Raw genomic sequence first — 13,306 nt, 5'->3', positions numbered from 1 at the left:
TGCCACACCTATAGTGGCCAAAAACGATTCAGAAAAGGGGGTGGTGATGAACAGAGTGTCTGATTTAAGCAGACCACTCTTACCCAGTCCAAAGATCAGGGCTTGATCCATCACCGTTATTTATCTCACTGCACCATCCCAGCTCAGAACCTGGCTATATGCAAATCATTCTGTCCCTGGCCCAGTGCATCATGGGAACAGGGCAGACTAAACTACCAAGCCAATTCTTCACCAGAAAGGAGACAAGCTACCGGGGACCGGTTTCTGGCATTTCAGCCGTCTTCGGCCCGGCAGGCTTGAATCCTGATGGTGCAGTGAGAAAGGGACTCATGTCTGAGTATACCCTGCCACACCTATAGTGGCCAAAAACGATTCAGAAAAGGGGGTGGTGATGAACTGAGTGTCTGAATTTAGCAGACCACTCTTACCCAGTCCAAAGATCAGGGCTTGATCCATCACCGTTATTTATCTCACTGCACCATCCCAGCTCAGAACCTGGCTATATGCAAATCAGTCTGTCCCTGGCCAAGTGCACCATGGGAACAGGGCAGACTAAACTACCAAGCCAATTCTTCACTAGAAAGGAGACAAGCTACCGGGGACCGGTTTCTGGCATTTCAGCCGTCTTCGGCCCGGCTTGCTTGAATCCTGATGGTGCAGTGAGAAAGGGACTCATGTCTGAGTATACAGTGCCACACCTATAGTGGCCAAAAACGATTCAGAAAAGGGGGTGGTGATGAACAGAGTGTCTGAATTAAGCAGACCACTCTTACCCAGTCCAAAGATCAGGGCTTGATCCATCACCGTTATTTATCTTACTGCTCAATCCCAGCTCAGAACCTGGCTATATGCAAATCAGTCTGTCCCTGGCCCAGTGCATCATGGGAACAGGGCAGACTAAACTACCAAGCCAATTCTTCACCAGAAAGGAGACAAGCTACCGGGGACCGGTTTCTGGCATTTCAGCCATCTTCGGCCCGGCTTGCTTGAATCCTGATGGTGCAGTGAGAAAGGGACTCATGTCTGAGTATACCCTGCCACACCTATAGTGGCCAAAAACGATTCAGAAAAGGGGGTGGTGATGAACAGAGTGTCTGAATTAAGCAGACCACTCTTACCCAGTCCAAAGATCAGGGCTTGATCCATCACCGTTATTTATCTCACTGCACCATCCCAGCTCAGAACCTGGCTATATGCAAATCAGTCTGTCCCTGGCCCAGTGCATCATGGGAACAGGGCAGACTAAACTACCAAGCCAATTCTTCACCAGAAAGGAGACAAGCTACCGGGGACCGGTTTCTGGCATTTCAGCCGTCTTCGGCCCGGCTTGCTTGAATCCTGATGGTTCAGTGAGAAAGGGACTCATGTCTGAGTATACCCTGCCACACCTATAGTGGCCAAAAACGATTCAGAAAAGGGGGTGGTGATGAACAGAGTGTCTGAATTAAGCAGTCCACTCTTACCCAGTCCAAAGATCAGGGCTTGATCCATCACCGTTATTTTTCTCACTGCACCATCCCAGCTCAGAACCTGGCTATATGCAAATCCGTCTGTCCCTGGCCCAGTGCATCATGGGAACAGGGCAGACTAAACTACCAAGCCAATTCTTCACCAGAAAGGAGACAAGCTACCGGGGACCGGTTTCTGGCATTTCAGCCGTCTTCGGCCCGGCTTGCTTGAATCCTGATGGTGCAGTGAGAAAGGGACTCATGTCTGAGTATACCCTGCCACACCTATAGTGGCCAAAAACGATTCAGAAAAGGGGGTGGCGATGAACAGAGTGTCTGAATTAAGCAGACTATTCTTGCCCAGTCCAAAGATCAGGGCTTGATCCATCACCGTTATTTATCTCACTGCACCATCCCAGCTCAGAACCTGGCTATATGCAAATCAGTCTGTCCCTGGCCCAGTGCATCATGGGAACAGGGCAGACTAAACTACCAAGCCAATTCTTCACCAGAAAGGAGACAAGCTACCGGGGACCGGTTTCTGGCATTTCAGCCGTCTTCGGCCCGGCTTGCTTGAATCCTGATGGTGCAGTGAGAAAGGGACTCATGTCTGAGTATACCCTGCCACACCTATAGTGGCCAAAAACGATTCAGAAAAGGGGGTGATGATGAACAGAGTGTCTGAATTAAGCAGAACATTCTTACCCAGTCCAAAGATCAGGGCTTGATCCATCACCGTTATTTATCTCACTGCACCATCCCAGCTCAGAACCTGGCTATATGCAAATCAGTCTGTCCCTGGCCCAGTGCATCATGGGAACAGGGCAGACTAAACTACCAAGCCAATTCTTCACCAGAAAGGAGACAAGCTACCGGGGACCGGTGTCTGGCATTTCAGCCGTCTTCGGCCCGGCTTGCTTGAATCCTGATGGTGCAGTGAGAAAGGGACTCATGTCTGAGTATACCCTGCCACACCTATAGTGGCCAAAAACGATTCAGAAAAGGGGGTGGTGATGAACAGAGTGTCTGATTTAAGCAGACCACTCTTACCCAGTCCAAAGATCAGGGCTTGATCCATCACCGTTATTTATCTCACTGCACCATCCCAGCTCAGAACCTGGCTATATGCAAATCAGTCTGTCCCTGGCCCAGTGCATCATGGGAACAGGGCAGACTAAACTACCAAGCCAATTCTTCACCAGAAAGGAGACAAGCTACCGGGGACCGGTTTCTGGCATTTCAGCCGTCTTCGGCCCAGCAGGCTTGAATCCTGATGGTGCAGTGAGAAAGGGACTCATGTCTGAGTATACCCTGCCACACCTATAGTGGCCAAAAACGATTCAGAAAAGGGGGTAGTGATGAACTGAGTGTCTGAATTTAGCAGACCACTCTTACCCAGTCCAAAGATCAGGGCTTGATCCATCACCGTTATTTATCTCACTGCACCATCCCAGCTCAGAACCTGGCTATATGCAAATCAGTCTGTCCCTGGCCAAGTGCATCATGGGAACAGGGCAGACTAAACTACCAAGCCAATTCTTCACTAGAAAGGAGACAAGCTACCGGGGACCGGTTTCTGGCATTTCAGCCGTCTTCGGCCCGGCTTGCTTGAATCCTGATGGTGCAGTGAGAAAGGGACTCATGTCTGAGTATACAGTGCCACACCTATAGTGGCCAAAAACGATTCAGAAAAGGGGGTGGTGATGAACAGAGTGTCTGAATTAAGCAGACCACTCTTACCCAGTCCAAAGATCAGGGCTTGATCCATCACCGTTATTTATCTTACTGCTCCATCCCAGCTCAGAGCCTGGCTATATGCAAATCAGTCTGTCCCTGGCCCAGTGCATCATGGGAACAGGGCAGACTAAACTACCAAGCCAATTCTTCACCAGAAAGGAGACAAGCTACCGGGGACCGGTTTCTGGCATTTCAGCCATCTTCGGCCCGGCTTGCTTGAATCCTGATGGTGCAGTGAGAAAGGGACTCATGTCTGAGTATACCCTGCCACACCTATAGTGGCCAAAAACGATTCAGAAAAGGGGGTGGTGATGAACAGAGTGTCTGAATTAAGCAGATCACTCTTACCCAGTCCAAAGATCAGGGCTTGATCCATCACCGTTATTTATCTCACTGCACCATCCCAGCTCAGAACCTGGCTATATGCAAATCAGTCTGTCCCTGGCCCAGTGCATCATGGGAAGAGGGCAGACTAAACTACCAAGCCAATTCTTCACCAGAAAGGAGACAAGCTACCGGGGACCGGTTTCTGGCATTTCAGCCGTCTTCGGCCCGGCTTGCTTGAATCCTGATGGTGCAGTGAGAAAGGGACTCATGTCTGAGTATACCCTGCCACACCTATAGTGGCCAAAAACGATTCAGAAAAGGGGGTGGTGATGAACAGAGTGTCTGAATTAAGCAGTCCACTCTTACCCAGTCCAAAGATCAGGGCTTGATCCATCACCGTTATTTTTCTCACTGCACCATCCCAGCTCAGAACCTGGCTATATGCAAATCAGTCTGTCCCTGGCCCAGTGCATCATGGGAACAGGGCAGACTAAACTACCAAGCCAATTCTTCACCCGAAAGGAGACAAGCTACCGGGGACCGGTTTCTGACATTTCAGCCGTCTTCGGCCCGGCTTGCTTGAATCCTGATGGTGCAGTGAGAAAGGGACTCATGTCTGAGTATACCCTGCCACACCTATAGTGGCCAAAAACGATTCAGAAAAGGGTGTGGTGATGAACAGAGTGTCTGAATTAAGCAGACCACTCTTACCCAGTCCAATGATCAGGGCTTGATCCATCACCGTTATTTATCTCACTGCACCATCCCAGCTCAGAACCTGGCTATATGCAAATCAGTCTGTCCCTGGCCCTGTGCATCATGGGAACAGGGCAGACTAAACTACCAAGCCAATTCTTCACCAGAAAGGAGACAAGCTACCGGGGACCGGTTTCTGGCATTTCAGCCGTCTTCGGCCCGGCTTGCTTGAATCCTGATGGTGCAGTGAGAAAGGGACTCATGTCTGAGTATACCCTGCCACACCTATAGTGGCCAAAAACGATTCAGAAAAGGGGTGGTGATGAACAGAGTGTCTGAATTAAGCAGACCACTTTTACCCAGTCCAAAGATCAGGGCTTGATCCATCACCGTTATTTATCTCACTGCACCATCCCAGCTCAGAACCTGGCTATATGCAAATCAGTCTGTCCCTGGCCCAGTGCAGCATGGGAACAGGGCAGACTAAACTACCAAGCCAATTCTTCACCAGAAAGGAGACAAGCTACCGGGGACCGGTTTCTGGCATTTCAGCCGTCTTCGGCCCGGCTTGCTTCAATCCTGATGGTGCAGTGAGAAAGGGACTCATGTCTGAGTATACCCTGCCACACCTATAGTGGCCAAAAACGATTCAGAAAAGGGGGTGGTGATGAACAGAGTGTCTGAATTAAGCAGACCACTCTTACCCAGTCCAAAGATCAGGGCTTGATCCATCACCGTTATTTATCTCACTGCACCATCCCAGCTCAGAACCTGGCTATATGCAAATCAGTCTGTCCCTGGCCCAGTGCATCATGGGAACAGGGCAGACTAAACTACCAAGCCAATTCTTCACCAGAAAGGAGACAAGCTACCGGGGACCGGTTTCTGGCATTTCAGCCGTCTTCGGCCCGGCTTGCTTGAATCCTGATGGTGCAGTGAGAAAGGGACTCATGTCTGAGTATACCCTGCCACACCTATAGTGGCCAAAAACGATTCAGAAAAGGGGGTGGCGATGAACAGAGTGTCTGAATTAAGCAGACTATTCTTGCCCAGTCCAAAGATCAGGGCTTGATCCATCACCGTTATTTATCTCACTGCACCATCCCAGCTCAGAACCTGGCTATATGCAAATCAGTCTGTCCCTGGCCCAGTGCATCATGGGAACAGGGCAGACTAAACTACCAAGCCAATTCTTCACCAGAAAGGAGACAAGCTACCGGGGACCGGTTTCTGGCATTTCAGCCGTCTTCGGCCCGGCTTGCTTGAATCCTGATGGTGCAGTGAGAAAGGGACTCATGTCTGAGTATACCCTGCCACACCTATAGTGGCCAAAAACGATTCAGAAAAGGGGGTGGTGATGAACAGAGTGTCTGAATTAAGCAGAACATTCTTACCCAGTCCAAAGATCAGGGCTTGATCCATCACCGTTATTTATCTCACTGCACCATCCCAGCTCAGAACCTGGCTATATGCAAATCAGTCTGTCCCTGGCCCAGTGCATCATGGGAACAGGGCAGACTAAACTACCAAGCCAATTCTTCACCAGAAAGGAGACAAGCTACCGCGGACCGGTTTCTGGCATTTCAGCCGTCTTCGGCCCGGCTTGCTTGAATCCTGATGGTGCAGTGAGAAAGGGACTCATGTCTGAGTATACCCTGCCACACCTATAGTGGCCAAAAACGATTCAGAAAAGGGGGTGGTGATGAACAGAGTGTCTGATTTAAGCAGACCACTCTTACCCAGTCCAAAGATCAGGGCTTGATCCATCACCGTTATTTATCTCACTGCACCATCCCAGCTCAGAACCTGGCTATATGCAAATCATTCTGTCCCTGGCCCAGTGCATCATGGGAACAGGGCAGACTAAACTACCAAGCCAATTCTTCACCAGAAAGGAGACAAGCTACCGGGGACCGGTTTCTGGCATTTCAGCCGTCTTCGGCCCGGCAGGCTTGAATCCTGATGGTGCAGTGAGAAAGGGACTCATGTCTGAGTATACCCTGCCACACCTATAGTGGCCAAAAACGATTCAGAAAAGGGGGTGGTGATGAACTGAGTGTCTGAATTTAGCAGACCACTCTTACCCAGTCCAAAGATCAGGGCTTGATCCATCACCGTTATTTATCTCACTGCACCATCCCAGCTCAGAACCTGGCTATATGCAAATCAGTCTGTCCCTGGCCAAGTGCACCATGGGAACAGGGCAGACTAAACTACCAAGCCAATTCTTCACTAGAAAGGAGACAAGCTACCGGGGACCGGTTTCTGGCATTTCAGCCGTCTTCGGCCCGGCTTGCTTGAATCCTGATGGTGCAGTGAGAAAGGGACTCATGTCTGAGTATACAGTGCCACACCTATAGTGGCCAAAAACGATTCAGAAAAGGGGGTGGTGATGAACAGAGTGTCTGAATTAAGCAGACCACTCTTACCCAGTCCAAAGATCAGGGCTTGATCCATCACCGTTATTTATCTTACTGCTCAATCCCAGCTCAGAGCCTGGCTATATGCAAATCAGTCTGTCCCTGGCCCAGTGCATCATGGGAACAGGGCAGACTAAACTACCAAGCCAATTCTTCACCAGAAAGGAGACAAGCTACCGGGGACCGGTTTCTGGCATTTCAGCCATCTTCGGCCCGGCTTGCTTGAATCCTGATGGTGCAGTGAGAAAGGGACTCATGTCTGAGTATACCCTGCCACACCTATAGTGGCCAAAAACGATTCAGAAAAGGGGGTGGTGATGAACAGAGTGTCTGAATTAAGCAGACCACTCTTACCCAGTCCAAAGATCAGGGCTTGATCCATCACCGTTATTTATCTCACTGCACCATCCCAGCTCAGAACCTGGCTATATGCAAATCAGTCTGTCCCTGGCCCAGTGCATCATGGGAACAGGGCAGACTAAACTACCAAGCCAATTCTTCACCAGAAAGGAGACAAGCTACCGGGGACCGGTTTCTGGCATTTCAGCCGTCTTCGGCCCGGCTTGCTTGAATCCTGATGGTGCAGTGAGAAAGGGACTCATGTCTGAGTATACCCTGCCACACCTATAGTGGCCAAAAACGATTCAGAAAAGGGGGTGGTGATGAACAGAGTGTCTGAATTAAGCAGTCCACTCTTACCCAGTCCAAAGATCAGGGCTTGATCCATCACCGTTATTTTTCTCACTGCACCATCCCAGCTCAGAACCTGGCTATATGCAAATCAGTCTGACCCTGGCCCAGTGCATCATGGGAACAGGGCAGACTAAACTACCAAGCCAATTCTTCACCAGAAAGGAGACAAGCTACCGGGGACCGGTTTCTGACATTTCAGCCGTCTTCGGCCCGGCTTGCTTGAATCCTGATGGTGCAGTGAGAAAGGGACTCTTGTCTGAGTATACCCTGCCACACCTATAGTGGCCAAAAACGATTCAGAAAAGGGGTGGTGATGAACAGAGTGTCTGAATTAAGCAGACCACTTTTACCCAGTCCAAAGATCAGGGCTTGATCCATCACCGTTATTTATCTCACTGCACCATCCCAGCTCAGAACCTGGCTATATGCAAATCAGTCTGTCCCTGGCCCAGTGCAGCATGGGAACAGGGCAGACTAAACTACCAAGCCAGTTCTTCACCAGAAAGGAGACAAGCTACCGGGGACCGGTTTCTGGCATTTCAGCCGTCTTCGGCCCGGCTTGCTTGAATCCTGATGGTGCAGTGAGAAAGGGACTCATGTCTGAGTATACCCTGCCACACCTATAGTGGCCAAAAACGATTCAGAAAAGGGGGTGGTGATGAACAGAGTGTCTGAATTAAGCAGACCACTCTTACCCAGTCCAAAGATCAGGGCTTGATCCATCACCGTTATTTATCTCACTGCACCATCCCAGCTCAGAACCTGGCTATATGCAAATCAGTCTGTCCCTGGCCCAGTGCATCATGGGAACAGGGCAGACTAAACTACCAAGCCAATTCTTCACCAGAAAGGAGACAAGCTACCGGGGACCGGTTTCTGGCATTTCAGCCGTCTTCGGCCCGGCTTGCTTGAATCCTGATGGTGCAGTGAGAAAGGGACTCATGTCTGAGTATACCCTGCCACACCTATAGTGGCCAAAAACGATTCAGAAAAGGGGTGGCGATGAACAGAGTGTCTGAATTAAGCAGACTATTCTTGCCCAGTCCAAAGATCAGGGCTTGATCCATCACCGTTATTTATCTCACTGCACCATCCCAGCTCAGAACCTGGCTATATGCAAATCAGTCTGTCCCTGGCCCAGTGCATCATGGGAACAGGGCAGACTAAACTACCAAGCCAATTCTTCACCAGAAAGGAGACAAGCTACCGGGGACCGGTTTCTGGCATTTCAGCCGTCTTCGGCCCGGCTTGCTTGAATCCTGATGGTGCAGTGAGAAAGGGACTCATGTCTGAGTATACCCTGCCACACCTATAGTGGCAAAAAACGATTCAGAAAAGGGGGTGGTGATGAACAGAGTGTCTGAATTAAGCAGAACATTCTTACCCAGTCCAAAGATCAGGGCTTGATCCATCACCGTTATTTATCTCACTGCACCATCCCAGCTCAGAACCTGGCTATATGCAAATCAGTCTGTCCCTGGCCCAGTGCATCATGGGAACAGGGCAGACTAAACTACCAAGCCAATTCTTCACCAGAAAGGAGACAAGCTACCGGGGACCGGTTTCTGGCATTTCAGCCGTCTTCGGCCCGGCTTGCTTGAATCCTGATGGTGCAGTGAGAAAGGGACTCATGTCTGAGTATACCCTGCCACACCTATAGTGGCCAAAAACGATTCAGAAAAGGGGGTGGTGATGAACAGAGTGTCTGATTTAAGCAGACCACTCTTACCCAGTCCAAAGATCAGGGCTTGATCCATCACCGTTATTTATCTCACTGCACCATCCCAGCTCAGAACCTGGCTATATGCAAATCAGTCTGTCCCTGGCCCAGTGCATCATGGGAACAGGGCAGACTAAACTACCAAGCCAATTCTTCACCAGAAAGGAGACAAGCTACCGGGGACCGGTTTCTGGCATTTCAGCCGTCTTCGGCCCGGCAGGCTTGAATCCTGATGGTGCAGTGAGAAAGGGACTCATGTCTGAGTATACCCTGCCACACCTATAGTGGCCAAAAACGATTCAGAAAAGGGGGTAGTGATGAACTGAGTGTCTGAATTTAGCAGACCACTCTTACCCAGTCCAAAGATCAGGGCTTGATCCATCACCGTTATTTATCTCACTGCACCATCCCAGCTCAGAACCTGGCTATATGCAAATCAGTCTGTCCCTGGCCAAGTGCATCATGGGAACAGGGCAGACTAAACTACCAAGCCAATTCTTCACTAGAAAGGAGACAAGCTACCGGGGACCGGTTTCTGGCATTTCAGCCGTCTTCGGCCCGGCTTGCTTGAATCCTGATGGTGCAGTGAGAAAGGGACTCATGTCTGAGTATACAGTGCCACACCTATAGTGGCCAAAAAAGATTCATAAAAGGGGGTGGTGATGAACAGAGTGTCTGAATTAAGCAGACCACTCTTACCCAGTCCAAAGATCAGGGCTTGATCCATCACCGTTATTTATCTTACTGCTCCATCCCAGCTCAGAGCCTGGCTATATGCAAATCAGTCTGTCCCTGGCCCAGTGCATCATGGGAACAGGGCAGACTAAACTACCAAGCCAATTCTTCACCAGAAAGGAGACAAGCTACCGGGGACCGGTTTCTGGCATTTCAGCCATCTTCGGCCCGGCTTGCTTGAATCCTGATGGTGCAGTGAGAAAGGGACTCATGTCTGAGTATACCCTGCCACACCTATAGTGGCCAAAAACGATTCAGAAAAGGGGGTGGTGATGAACAGAGTGTCTGAATTAAGCAGACCACTCTTACCCAGTCCAAAGATCAGGGCTTGATCCATCACCGTTATTTATCTCACTGCACCATCCTAGCTCAGAACCTGGCTATATGCAAATCAGTCTGTCCCTGGCCCAGTGCATCATGGGAAGAGGGCAGACTAAACTACCAAGCCAATTCTTCACCAGAAAGGAGACAAGCTACCGGGGACCGGTTTCTGGCATTTCAGCCGTCTTCGGCCCGGCTTGCTTGAATCCTGATGGTGCAGTGAGAAAGGGACTCATGTCTGAGTATACCCTGCCACACCTATAGTGGCCAAAAACGATTCAGAAAAGGGGGTGGTGATGAACAGAGTGTCTGAATTAAGCAGTCCACTCTTACCCAGTCCAAAGATCAGGGCTTGATCCATCACCGTTATTTTTCTCACTGCACCATCCCAGCTCAGAACCTGGCTATATGCAAATCAGTCTGTCCCTGGCCCAGTGCATCATGGGAACAGGGCAGACTAAACTACCAAGCCAATTCTTCACCAGAAAGGAGACAAGCTACCGGGGACCGGTTTCTGACATTTCAGCCGTCTTCGGCCCGGCTTGCTTGAATCCTGATGGTGCAGTGAGAAAGGGACTCATGTCTGAGTATACCCTGCCACACCTATAGTGGCCAAAAACGATTCAGAAAAGGGTGTGGTGATGAACAGAGTGTCTGAATTAAGCAGACCACTCTTACCCAGTCCAAAGATCAGGGCTTGATCCATCACCGTTATTTATCTCACTGCACCATGCCAGCTCAGAACCTGGCTATATGCAAATCAGTCTGTCCCTGGCCCTGTGCATCATGGGAACAGGGCAGACTAAACTACCAAGCCAATTCTTCACCAGAAAGGAGACAAGCTACCGGGGACCGGTTTCTGGCATTTCAGCCGTCTTCGGCCCGGCTTGCTTGAATCCTGATGGTGCAGTGAGAAAGGGACTCATGTCTGAGTATACCCTGCCACACCTATAGTGGCCAAAAACGATTCAGAAAAGGGGTGGTGATGAACAGAGTTTCTGAATTAAGCAGACCACTTTTACCCAGTCCAAAGATCAGGGCTTGATCCATCACCGTTATTTATCTCACTGCACCATCCCAGCTCAGAACCTGGCTATATGCAAATCAGTCTGTCCCTGGCCCAGTGCAGCATGGGAACAGGGCAGACTAAACTACCAAGCCAATTCTTCACCAGAAAGGAGACAAGCTACCGGGGACCGGTTTCTGGCATTTCAGCCGTCTTCGGCCCGGCTTGCTTCAATCCTGATGGTGCAGTGAGAAAGGGACTCATGTCTGAGTATACCCTGCCACACCTATAGTGGCCAAAAACGATTCAGAAAAGGGGGTGGTGATGAACAGAGTGTCTGAATTAAGCAGACCACTCTTACCCAGTCCAAAGATCAGGGCTTGATCCATCACCGTTATTTATCTCACTGCACCATCCCAGCTCAGAACCTGGCTATATGCAAATCAGTCTGTCCCTGGCCCAGTGCATCATGGGAACAGGGCAGACTAAACTACCAAGCCAATTCTTCACCAGAAAGGAGACAAGCTACCGGGGACCGGTTTCTGGCATTTCAGCCGTCTTCGGCCCGGCTTGCTTGAATCCTGATGGTGCAGTGAGAAAGGGACTCATGTCTGAGTATACCCTGCCACACCTATAGTGGCCAAAAACGATTCAGAAAAGGGGGTGGCGATGAACAGAGTGTCTGAATTAAGCAGACTATTCTTGCCCAGTCCAAAGATCAGGGCTTGATCCATCACCGTTATTTATCTCACTGCACCATCCCAGCTCAGAACCTGGCTATATGCAAATCAGTCTGTCCCTGGCCCAGTGCATCATGGGAACAGGGCAGACTAAACTACCAAGCCAATTCTTCACCAGAAAGGAGACAAGCTACCGGGGACCGGTTTCTGGCATTTCAGCCGTCTTCGGCCCGGCTTGCTTGAATCCTGATGGTGCAGTGAGAAAGGGACTCATGTCTGAGTATACCCTGCCACACCTATAGTGGCCAAAAACGATTCAGAAAAGGGGGTGGTGATGAACAGAGTGTCTGAATTAAGCAGAACATTCTTACCCAGTCCAAAGATCAGGGCTTGATCCATCACCGTTATTTATCTCACTGCACCATCCCAGCTCAGAACCTGGCTATATGCAAATCAGTCTGTCCCTGGCCCAGTGCATCATGGGAACAGGGCAGACTAAACTACCAAGCCAATTCTTCACCAGAAAGGAGACAAGCTACCGGGGACCGGTTTCTGGCATTTCAGCCGTCTTCGGCCCGGCTTGCTTGAATCCTGATGGTGCAGTGAGAAAGGGACTCATGTCTGAGTATACCCTGCCACACCTATAGTGGCCAAAAACGATTCAGAAAAGGGGGTGGTGATGAACAGAGTGTCTGATTTAAGTAGACCACTCTTACCCAGTCCAAAGATCAGGGCTTGATCCATCACCGTTATTTATCTCACTGCACCATCCCAGCTCAGAACCTGGCTATATGCAAATCATTCTGTCCCTGGCCCAGTGCATCATGGGAACAGGGCAGACTAAACTACCAAGCCAATTCTTCACCAGAAAGGAGACAAGCTACCGGGGACCGGTTTCTGGCATTTCAGCCGTCTTCGGCCCGGCAGGCTTGAATCCTGATGGTGCAGTGAGAAAGGGACTCATGTCTGAGTATACCCTGCCACACCTATAGTGGCCAAAAACGATTCAGAAAAGGGGGTGGTGATGAACTGAGTGTCTGAATTTAGCAGACCACTCTTACCCAGTCCAAAGATCAGGGCTTGATCCATCACCGTTATTTATCTCACTGCACCATCCCAGCTCAGAACCTGGCTATATGCAAATCAGTCTGTCCCTGGCCAAGTGCACCATGGGAACAGGGCAGACTAAACTACCAAGCCAATTCTTCACTAGAAAGGAGACAAGCTACCGGGGACCGGTTTCTGGCATTTCAGCCGTCTTCGGCCCGGCTTGCTTGAATCCTGATGGTGCAGTGAGAAAGGGACTCATGTCTGAGTATACAGTGCCACACCTATAGTGGCCAAAAACGATTCAGAAAAGGGGGTGGTGATGAACAGAGTGTCTGAATTAAGCAGACCACTCTTACCCAGTCCAAAGATCAGGGCTTGATCCATCACCGTTATTTATCTTACTGCTCAATCCCAGCTCAGAGCCTGGCTATATGCAAATCAGTCTGTCCCTGGCCCAGTGCATCATGGGAACA

Source organism: Lissotriton vulgaris, chromosome 11 (genome assembly GCF_964263255.1).
Source record: "Lissotriton vulgaris chromosome 11, aLisVul1.2, whole genome shotgun sequence".
Lineage (NCBI taxonomy): Eukaryota > Metazoa > Chordata > Amphibia > Caudata > Salamandridae > Lissotriton > Lissotriton vulgaris.
The sequence above is the reverse complement of the archived record's forward strand: the minus strand, read 5'-3'. Positions refer to the sequence as shown.